The following is a 12,285-nucleotide window of genomic DNA, read 5'->3' on the forward strand; positions in this document are numbered from 1 at the left end:
GGAGTGCAACAAAAAAGAACAACACAAAAAAAAGATTAAAAATGGAAAACTGTTTCTGTAAATGAACCTATTAGCAGGCTCCATTCACTCCAGACTTAAAGGCGAACATGAAAATGTGTAAAAAAAAAAAAAAAATCAAGATTAAATAAAAGTTCCTGAAAGACAGCAAAATGTGGTTAGAAACAAACAAATAAGTAAGATTTCATGTTTTAAACATTATTTCCTCTAAACCTGCTGCTGTATCTTCCTCTGAGCAGCCAGTAGGGGGCAGAACAGTACCAGGAAACACACAAATACATCTCACCCAGCAGCAGCATCCACCAAACACTTTTCAATCCTGAGTCACAAAAGCACACATGACCTTTAACCCCGGCCAGGTAATATGTCAGTAACAAAAAGTCTGGGTCATTTACCTGAGTGAGAGAATCGTGGAACAAATTGTTGAACTTTTTGTTCCCTGCAGACAGGAGAAACAAAAAAGTGAAGAAAATCAATCAGATACTGCTAAATGTCTTCATATCACAATCGTGAAGATAACAATATCTCATAACATGTTATGACTGAATAAAATATGACCTTTTAGTCCAGAAGTTTTGTGACAAAAACAAACATTTTTTTAACATTGTCCCTCAAAAATGAAAACCTAATTTATTCTTAAAAGCAAATGATTGTCTCTGGCTGTGGGGCTCAGTCTTTTCTTTTAAACTTTGTCATCCTTATTTGATAAAAAATGATCAAACGTGTTTCTCAGCATGAACATGAAATCAGTCTGCTGGCAGATTGTTTCATTTGACAACAAACAACACTGACTCTTTTTCCCCCCGCGCTGTAGTGATTCATGTGAAGCATTATTAAATGATTCCAAAGTTATACTAAGGGAAAAAAGTTGATCTGCTAACATTGGTTCCATTTTTTAAAGGACATTGATTTCTTTTCCTCTGCTGCATGTTTTTGTCTGCAAAAACCTTGACAAAATAGCTCCTGTCAACACTTCAGGCATTAAATTGAATAAATCACAAAACGGTTTGTGGACAGCCTTGCTAAACATGTTAACAGTTTTATTTAGACATTTGTCCCTTTCCTGTTCAACAGAACAGAACTAGGGCTGGGCAAAATGGAGAAAATTAGAGATGGAGATATTTTGGACCAAATATGTCAATATTGATAATGAATTTATTTATTTCTGATAAATAATCGCCAGTAATGTGGATATAATGACTAAGTGCCATGCCAAATAGAGCAGCTAAGATAAGTACAGAAAGAAAGAATAATTTTATTATAACAAGCCTTTGAAACCACTTATGATATTATAATATACAAAATCTAAGATGACAATAGTCTCATACTGTGATAATAATAATTCTCCCATGCACAAAGTAAAGGTTGTGTGTTTTTCCAGTTTGGTGTGACCTTCAAACCTGTTCAACACCTGAGGATGAACTGGGACACAGCACCAGGGTCCAACCTGGAAAACCTGGAACCAGAAAGATTAAGACTGTTAAAGCAGCAGATTAAAGCTCATGATTTTGGGAAAAAAGGTGTTCAGAGATCATGTGCAATGGGTGCAATATTTGGGTGAGTTACAGCCTTTAATGAAACCTGTTTGGTTCTGTTTAATTATGTGAGACAGCAGTTTTTCCCAGCTAGTCCCCTGAACTTTGGATAGAATTTTGAGGTCAACATGAAGCAATGAGATGGGTCGAAAGGAGGTAAAGTTATCTGGGAATGTTCCCCTTTTAAGAGTTTACCCTTGTGTAGTCTTAATATTTTATGTACTCCCTTTGTCTTAAGGGTAAAAAATGACCCACCATTGCTAACTTAACTCCTAAAATAAATAAGCATTATTGTATTTAAAACCCCAAATCTATTTTCCAACAAAGAAACAACCTGTCTTTCGTCAAAAACTTTGTGAATATCTTGAACTACTTTGGCATTATACAGGTGCATCTCAATAAATTAGAATATCATAGAAAAGTTTATTTATGCCAGTAATTCAATTAAAAAAGTGGAAATAACACATTATATAGATCCATTACAAACAGAATGAAACATTTCACGTCTTGATTTAGTTTCATCTAATTATAATGATTATGGCTTACATTTAATGACGACCTAAAATTCAGTGTCTCAAAAAAATGTAATATTACAAACGAAAAATATTAAAAAGCATGTTTAATATGGAAATGTTGACCTCTGAAAAGTATGTCCTTCTATATGACTCAATACTTGGCTGGGGCTATTTGACTTGAACTACTAGAAATACTGGACTTTTCCATCATATTCTAATGTATTGAGATGCACCTGTAGTTATACAGATCTTATCTTCAAGGTGTATAGACAGCAACAATAAATAGAATAGAAAAAATAAATAAACACAACAAATAACAATAACAAATAAATAAAGGAAAAGTCATCAAATTCCGACATGAATAAAGATCATTTAGTGTTTGTTTGGTGTCATTTTTAACCCTTAGGACAACACAAGGGTTACGGAAATATTACCCTCTCTTAAAAATTGGGATAGGCTGCCAGTAACCAATAATGATTTAACATGTCTGACAAGGGTTCCATCAATAGATCTCTAAATTCTTTAAAAAATGAATTTAGTGTACTCTTTACAGTCTAATTTTACAATCATGTCACCCACACTGTGCTCGAAGTCGCCTGTGTCATCTGGTCCTCTATCACACACACACACACACACACACAGACACACACACAAACAGACACACACACACACACACTGAAGGAGAGAGTGCTGAGGTCCAGCTGGGCGAGCTAGCTGCACCCTCTCTCTCTCTCTCTCAGAGCTATTTGGTTGGTTATGGATCCCTGAGGGACGCTGCTGCCTCCTGTGAGCAGAGGATCCATGCCAGGCCCTTGGTCGAACCGTGTGTGTGCGTGTGTGTGTGTGTGTGTGAGAGAGTGAGAGAGAGTGAGAGAGGGATCTCTCTCTGTCTGGCACTTTCTCAAACATGCGCCAAAAGACGACAACAGCAAAGATGTGTGTTTATTGAAAGTTAAATTAAACACCATATTAAAAGACAGACTCCTGATATAATCATATAGTAATTTCAATATTTTAAAGCTAAAAAAAGATTACAAATATTCTGTCCTATGAGCACACATACACCAGTGCTTCTCAGAAAACATCATTAACCTATTTCACAACATGTTCCAGGTTTCCCAGACTGGTTTTATGTAGATGTGATCATCAGAAACCTGTTCTCGGCTTTAAAACACATTTAGCTTTGTCCAGTTCTCCAGAAGTTGTCTTTGGACTGATAATAAATTAACAGGTTTGATATTAAAAGTTCCAAAGTCTGAAACCAATCCTGAAATTAAACATTTCTACGGCTAAACATATTTTCTTTTTGTCTAGAATAAAACAGCATCTTTTAGGTGGAATAGTGTGTTGTAATACTAAAACTGTAGACTGAAATTTATAGATTTGTAAAGTGATGCCAATTAAAGTTCCTTTAAAATGGCTTGTAAAACAGATATAATCACATTTCCATGAAACTGAAAGTATAAATTATAAATATAAAGCAGTGAGACATTGCATCCTTCAAATCAATCAACTAAACAAAGTTCACTATTTGAAAACATCATCTAGCTCTTTTACAGTAGCATATTATTGTATAGAACATATTTAATGATAGAAACTTTCTAAAAGGCACAACTTAAAGGTGTTCTATGTTTTTCGGTTACAATTAAGATGGAAATATTATCTTTTTAACATTTATTTGATGATTTGCTGGCTTTCACAATTATTCTTACTTCATTTATTAGCTTTGTATAGATAACATGCTTTCTGTAGATATCAACTCACTTAATTTACTTATACTGACCATCATTGGTACAAAACTCTCCCATAAGTTGAACAAACTCAAATCTTATCATAAAATTATCAAAAGCTTTTAAAACACACAATTCTGAGTTGCAATATTTAGTAAAACATAGAAATCTGCTCTCATATTACTGTAATATTTAAAAAAAAAAAAACTTATAGCACTTTCCTGCAAAGCGAGCAGTGTTACTTTTCAAACATTAAACGTACATTTTACTCAGAACTTATACAACATTTTAATGTCTCACTTTAACTTGCAACATAGTATTCATAAAATGCTAGATTTATACTTTTACTGGTAACGCTTTCTATGAAGCTCGTGTCTTTAATGCATTAAAAACATACTTATAATGCATCATACTCTGCTTATAGCACAGTATAGTTACAGTTCTAAGCACTCATAAGTATTTCTGATACTTTATGACAATATATATAGTAATAACACTTTTGAAAGCATGAATTGGATATAATGAGTCATATTGTCTAAGTATCACAATAGTTTATAATTGCTAAAATTACATTAATAACACATAAGTGATTATAATGCATTATAAAAGACTATATGAACAATTCTAAGTGCATATAAGCAGATAATTTATTATAGTGTTTTTCTTTTTTAGTGCAATAAACTATCTATCTATCTATCTATCTATCTATCTATCTATCTATCTATCTATCTATCTGATTTGGATTTATCCAAAAGTCGAGCAGTGCCCAAGTATTTCTAAAAGATGCAACACTTCTTCATCTTACATTTTCATATATTTTTTTTCTTATTGCTCTATGCATTCGCTTTTTGTTACACAATGCTTTCGTTTATGAAATGGTTTCAAACTGGAGCTGAGAAACAAGGCTGGTTTTCATATTTCCTACGAAGTCAACACATTCGGAGTTATAAGGTTTTCATTCCAAAACAGATCCTGTATATTCTAGCATTTTGACCTCCTCTCCTCCCTTTACACATTTCTTCACTCTCTTGCAGAACAAACCTGACAGAGACGGATGCAAATGCTGTTGTTCATCCCCGTTTTAATTGTGTGTCGATCCTGCAGCTTTGGCGTTTTGCATTTGTAATAAAACTACTTTTCTTTTTCACCCTCTGAGCTCTAAATTTCCAGCTCTTAGTTTCACTTTCTGCCTCGCCTTTTCTGGCTCCAACAACTTTGTTCCATTTCTCATTCTCTGGCATAATTACGGCTTTATAGCATTCTCCACTGCTCGGGCATGCTGTAGATATTTCTCTCCCCCCCTCCTTTTTTTTTTTTTTTTTTTTGTCTTTTTTGGTTTGGCTCTCATTAATAATTCACAGAGAGAGAATGGGAAATTTTAGTGCAATTTGCAGCTGCTGAATCCCAGTTATTGTTTTGCAGGGTGTTGCACAGAGAGAGAAAACCTCGGACGGAGGCTTTGTAGTCCTGAATGTAATTTGGCTGCGTTTCTCTGACAGGCCACACATCATTAGGGGGGTGAACGAGATGTGTAGGGGGGGTAACGGCTCGTCCAGCCAGTCAAACACACTGTCCTCATCTGTCGCTCCAAACCCCAGACACTCTGTGTTTCCTTAATGCTTTTAGATGCTGTTTGTTCATATTTATGCCTCATAACTATCTATGTTTTATTCCGTTTGTTTGCATTCGACCAGGCAGCCGCTGAATTATTCAGAGCGGGCCAAGCCGCTTCCAAAAGATGACAAAGACGACGGGAAACTTTTGGACGCTTTTTTCTTTCAGAATGCAGGACCAGACGTTTTCCTGAAAGAACAACACTCTTTGTGACGACCAAGTTTTGTTTTAGGGCATCCTGGTGGCCCAGTGGTTAAGAAACATACTATGACTGCAACAGTTTGGCGTCTGTGGCGGTGGATCTTTGTTGCATGACTTACTGCTCTTTTAGCCCCATGTTTCCTGGCAGTCTCAAAACTGTCAACTTGCTAAAAGAGGTAAAAATACCAAAAGTGTAAAAGATTTAAGTCAAACTCATGGTGTCACTTCAGGCAGATGCTGTAGGCACCAAAGTTCTATTCCAGAACGCTCCTTTAATTCATTCATCAAGTTTTGTAAAATTCCAAACTGAAAAAAATTACAAGCTGTTTTTGTAAAATCAATAGAACCCAAACTGGAAAAACTTTAACTGTATCAGGTCATAATGGCTGTTTGTGGTGTCAAACCCTCAGCTATCTCCTCATCTGATGCAGGTGGAGCAGGTGGATTGACACTTTCAAAGCTTTCATTAACCTCAGTGATAGAGGGTTTGCTTCTAAAAAATGAGCAGTATTCAAGAATAGAAGCAACAGTGAGCTGAAAAGGTCATTTTTATAGAAAAACTGCTAAACTATTTGATGGCTCCGGGCTCTGAAATTTGAGAATGTGTGTTTTTTTTAATAATTATTTCAAATTAATAAAATAATTCTCTTTGGATTTTCGACTGATGGTTGGAAAAAGTAGTATTTGATGACGTTACTGTGAGCTGAGGGTTAAAAGTGTTGGCTCAGATGAAAAAAAAAATTCAGCGTTCAACGTTGATGTGATTTTGGGTAATGTGATGGTGGGATGGCCATGAAGTCATGAGCAGAATATATTTATGGCAGTTTGGGAAAAATATTGCATTGCGGTGCATCAATAGGGCATGCTAAGACAGAGTCAACTATCTGGAACTGTCAGCATAACATTCAACATAAAATGTGTGTAACATGTAACAGTCGTCACATGCATCATATTCATAGCTGCAGGTGACGGGCATGCATTTTTTTGTGTTGTTTTCAGACATCGTTCTCTTGGTAAGTCGCATATTTCTGGGTACAAGCTATTTTTCAGATCATTTTTGAAAAATCAGCTATCTATATTTTATCATATATTTTGATGCAGACATGTCCCCAATTACCCAAGTGTAAATGATACCTATGGCCACAGGCTTTTTCACGTTTTCTTGTGTTTCTCCAGATCATTTTTATTGATCAATTGATTCATTAATCAATTAATTAATTGAGGAAATAATCCTCAAATGAATCAAAATGAAAATAGCACTTGTTTCAGCCTTAGAGCAGGAAGCGGAAACATGGGAAACATGAATTTTACAAACAGCAAGAAAGGAAGCAGATTGAAGTTGCACTTTTAAACCAGTCTCACAGTAAATCACAAAAAAATATCAATTTAATTGAAGCATAACTGCAGGTACACCCCACAGAGAAACCAAACTCAAACCCATGCCATAAGGCAGGTCACTCAAAAATGTTCTTCTTACATTTTTGTTTTCATCAAATCAGAAGTAGCTGATGCTATTGCAAGAGACCCGACACTGTTTAGTCCTTCTTTTGTGTAAATGAATCAGCCTGAACCTGAAAAATTACATTTTAACTAACTTCAACAAAAAGCACACTTCTGATGAGCTGATTTTAAAGAGGATAACTTATAAATATAGTAGTATTAATCTGTAAATACCTCAAATGTAAATTTTTTGACACAATTTTTCACTATAAAATAAGATGCCGAGCACACTGCAGTTAGTAATGTCATTGGTAACTTTGGTAAAATGTAACCCTAACCTAAATAAAGTGATTCTTTTCCTGTTCTTACCTGCCTTGACTCGAGTCCCGTTTATGTGCTGATTTCTTTCTCATGTGTCAGAATATTCCTCTCAACTTCTGACACCTATGAAAAGAAAAGACTTGACATTAGACAGTTTTACACTCAGATGTATTGTAGCTATTAAATATATGTATCTTAAACTTTTAATTGAAAATTCTAAACCTTTTTCCTCTGTTTCCTTCCTTGAAACACAAACATTTGCTAGTTTCCTTTAATAAATCTTTTTCGCATGAACTTATTTAAATGATTCTTCTTCCCCTTTCTTCATATAAATAGTTAGCCAGTAAAACTGATTCTGATGTGCGTACTGATTACTGAATTTCCCCTGGGGGATAAATAAAGTAATTTTTGATTTTTTTGTATGTGTTTAAGCGTGTGTTTTTGTGTGTGAAGGCACCAACCACCAAGAGAAAAGTCCAGGGGCATCAGGGCTCAGAGGAAAAAAAGAAGATAAGAAATCAAAACCTCTCTTTTCTCCCTTCTTTCTATCCTGGCCTATTTTGCGCAGAGTATCTCATAACCGGAGAGTTTAGGGCTGTTTAATGCTAGGTGACACAGCAGTGTCCTGCAGTCTTTTCTTTCTTAATCCCTGGCATCTTCGGTAAAAGATCTCTCAGAAGAATCAGCGCTTGTTTCTGGCATCCAGCCGCCGGAGGGAAGGGGAGATTGTCAGGGCGCATTTCTTCTCTGCTCGCCAGCCATTCCTCAGGAGGGTTGTGTGTGTGTTTGTGCGTGTGTGTGGATAAATACCCCCCCTTTTTTGGGTGAGTTAGGTAAACTGAGAGGAAGGAGGGGGGAGGAGAAGGAGAGGTGGCAGCTTTCCCCCCTTGGAGAACAATTCCACCTAAAGCTGTTTTTGGAAATTACAGGAATGTTTCTCTTGTATTGCTCTTGTCACCTTGCCTCCAACATGGCCGCAAACAAGCTAAAGTGAAACTCACTGATGCGTTTGCTCCAGAGCGGTGGAGGAAGGAGGAAGAAAGGCAGGAGGAGAAGGAGGAGAAAGATGCCTGGTGGGCTGGTGTTTGTGTCATCCTCTGATAGCGGATTTTGTTTGGCCGGAGGAGGTTTGTGCAGAGGGATGCTGAACGCGAGGCTGACTGTGTGTCCAGTAATCTCACTGACCTCTCTGCCTAGTCGGCGAGTAGGGAACACAGTGTGAGGCCGAGTCGCTGCACTCGCCGCTCTCTGCTGGTCATTTAGGGGAGCTGAGATGTACTTTAATCCAAAACTCTCACACAGTCACACAGCATTTTAAAAAAGACACATGTCTTCAACAGTGGTAAATTAAGAAAAATCTAAACTATTATATTTTTAATGCAATCCAACACGAATGGTTGCCATTGGTTGATGCTGTTTTTAATAAGAAGTAAAAATGGGATGCAATTGTGATAATGTCTCGTAATGATGTTCTCTAGCCAGAGTAATGCCTCTTATACAGTGGCGGTTCTAGACCAATTTTACTGTGGGGGCCAAGGAGGGGCCAGTGTTTAATCAGAGGGGCACATTAGCACATGAAAAAATGGCAAAGATGATATTTAAGCATTCAAAATCTTTGAATGTCTTGAAAAAGACACAAAATGACCAAAAAAGACACAAAATGAGAAGACAGAATAAAAAAAACCCCACAGAAGACATAAAAATGACAAAAAAGACACAAAATTACCAAAAAAAGACACAAAATAACTAAAACAGACACAAAAAAGACACAAATGACACCAATGACAAAAAAAGACACAAAATGACTAAAAAAAGACAAAGTAACTAAAAAAAAGACACAAATGACTTACAAAGACACGTAAAGACATGAAAGGGATTAAAAAATGGACAAAATAGCCCTATAAGACTCCATAGAGTTAAACTATTATACAATGTACACATTCTGGGTTCCTTTTGTGTAAAATGAGATGTTGTTTGAACAAAAAAAAGAAAGGTTAGAATTGTTCCATTGTTCATTGTTATGATAATGTTATTATTAATTTGACACAGGGGCCACAGCAGGGGCCAAAGGCTTCTTCACAGGGGCAGTGGCACCTGTAGGCCCCTGTGTAGAACCGCCACTGCTCTTATATATTTATATATATGAATCAATTTCATCTGCTTTGGTGCAAATGAAAGTGACAACAGCTGCAATGGGTAAAAGGCTAAAAGCAAGACCACCCGAAGGTTTTGCATGTTCAAGTGAGAAGTAGCATCGTTTTCTTATATACTTCTATACAATCTGACTTCGTTTTACAGCCAGTTGAGTCGCCCCCTGCTGACCATTGAAAAGATGGTCAGGTTTAAAGCATTTCTGTATTGGCTTCACTATTTAGATGGAAAGGTTAACACTTGATTGTAATATCATTATATGGTTATTATGACATCATAAAGGGCTGTGATATTTCTGAACAGTTATATATTAATGACATCATCCGTGTGAGGTAATAACTGTTTAATGCAATTATTTAGTTCACGAGATTATATTCAAGTAGCAGGTTCATTACATTTGTGATGTTTATTATTTATTTATTGCCTAAACTTTATTACAGTATTCTTTTTTTAGTGTATTTCCAGCTTGTTATATGTAAAGGAAGCCAAATACAAAGCATGGTAGTACACTTAGGTACTCCGACAGAGTGGAAAACACACAAACGAGTAACTCGTCTTTCTGCAACAGCAGATAAGCACGGGGTCGACCCCCCATACATCCCAGCTCCAAGGGAACCGGGCGTCCAGGAAACCAGAGTTTTCCCCAATCAAAAGTTCCATTAACCTGGAGCACCAGGAGCTAATTGAGAGCGGGAGAGGGTGAGATATATCACCGTGTCATTTCAGCCGCACGGCTCGCCAACGTGCCGGCGTCAGCAGACGTCATAGGGTGACACGTCTGACATATTTGTAATTATCTGGGATAATAAGAAATGAAATACAGCAACAAAACAGCCGCGCTGAGGGTGATAGTTATGGCTGGAAGTTGACTCCTCGAGGGAAAGACAATGAGCAGGAAGATTCTTCCAACCTTTGATAACGCAGATCATGTTTTAAGCATTAGGAGACCCATAAGTAGTGGGGGAAAAAATCCACAAATCTGCCTTACTGTTTTGAAGATTTATGAATCTCAACTTCACACATGCTCTTTGGTGGTGGGAGATCACGGGTTCATTATGTTTTGCACCGTTTTCTGATCGTTGTGTCTCTCTTATCTCCTTGAAAGGGTGAAAGATATTCTAATCTGTCGCCCCAATAGCCTTAAGCCCTGGTATGGCGAGTGGGCCAACTTTTGTTCCACATAATCCCTCCACCCCAGCGAGGGGAGGTCATGTTTGTCAAAATGTGGCGAAGTGAACACGGAATTTTTCTCCCCCCTCCTCCTTCTCCTTCTTCTTCTTTCCTGGCTTAATTTGGAATTAAAAATGCATGCGATTTTGAACTTTAGATCTCTGGAGAGAGCCGTAAACAAGTATGAAATTAAGTGTCTTTGAAATGCTGCGGCAGGGACGTGAATCGAATTGAGGCGCTCATATTATTCAGTCTTTAGAAGGGTTGGTGGGTGACCAGAGTGGCCTCTCGAGTCAAATCACTCAGTTTGTCCATATTGACTGAAACAAGGCGGACTGCAGGAACACCTCAGTGAAACATGCAGATTTTAACAGACTGAAAGACCTGAAGGTGAAATGTGACTTAATGCGAAGTTAAAAAGAATTGGTGTAAATATGAATAACGCTGGTCTCATCTCAGTAGCTTAGGTGTGTTTTTATCCACTTTTACATGTCCTACTGTTTAAACATTTCTAAAAATAAATAAAATAAATCAAGGTTAGGAATTAAGAAAACACCTGCACATTTAAAGATAGAATGTGTAACTTTTCCACATTAAAATAAAAAACGACTCCTGTTGTATATTTTGAGTGGATAATTTGTCTCCTGGTGAAAAAACATCCTAAATGATGAATACTGAGGCAATCCTAACCAGGACAGGAAAACAACCCATGATCTTATGCTACTTCAGTCATTTTTTAATTACAATTATTGAGAGACCGCTTGACACAGACAAATTACATATTGTGTGTTTAAATCCCAAGACTATGCACTGATACAAAACAACTTGTTTCAGAAAGTACAACTTTATAGAAGACAGAAGAAATTGCAAAACGTTTGATAGATAAAAACAACAATAAGATCTCAAACCTTAATGAAAGAATAGGCTCCACAGAAGCAGCCTCCACCACTGCATCTACTGGCATGGTCACCACCACCCAGGGCAGGGCCATCACTGCTGTCACTCAGTCTACACCAGCCCCCGGACCCTCTGTACCTTCGATTTCGTCAATACCACCTATAACGACTCATATGAGTGTTTGGTGCAGTGTTGACGGAAGATATGTAAACAACGGAAGTTACATTACTTTACTACATCTGCAAGTTGGTGGCGGAGAACAGTCTAAAACATGAATATGAGTTGTGTTTTGCTGCATGTAAAACGCCTTATATTGATGTTTTTGAGGGGAGATCAGTCTAAACAAAAGTGATGACTTGAAGGCTGCACTGTTTTTCATCTCATGCTATCATCTAGTCAAAAATGATATGATCAAAGTCAATAATATTCATCCTCTGTGCAAAATGTCATGACAATCCATACAATAGTTGTTGAGATATTTCCTGATGAGTGTCACCTTATCCTACACCAAACTGCTAAACTGAAGTCATCGCTAAACAACTTACACACAAATGTCGACTTCCTCTCCATGCATCTTTTATCTGCTGACTTAATTCTCCTTATAAATGAATTTAGGCTGAACAATTCCACCCTTTCTCTGCTTCCCTTCACTTCTTAATTCCATAAAGTGAATCTACACTACACTAAAACTAC

General features: G+C 37.0%; 1 long non-coding RNA gene across 1 annotated transcript in view; it reads right to left on the reverse strand.

The window, feature by feature from the left end:
* Positions 1-997: 997 nt before the first annotated feature.
* The window catches only part of LOC131962897 (uncharacterized), a 68,603-nt gene continuing 57,315 nt past the window's right edge, over positions 998-12,285 (reverse strand). The window contains exons 4-5 of the long non-coding RNA XR_009389976.1: positions 7,423-7,497; positions 998-1,474 (exon numbers count right to left, since the gene is read on the reverse strand). This is a non-coding gene — a long non-coding RNA (uncharacterized LOC131962897). The remainder of the gene's footprint in view (positions 1,475-7,422; positions 7,498-12,285) is intronic.

Source organism: Centropristis striata, chromosome 24 (genome assembly GCF_030273125.1).
Source record: "Centropristis striata isolate RG_2023a ecotype Rhode Island chromosome 24, C.striata_1.0, whole genome shotgun sequence".
Classification (NCBI taxonomy): Eukaryota; Metazoa; Chordata; class Actinopteri; order Perciformes; family Serranidae; genus Centropristis; species Centropristis striata.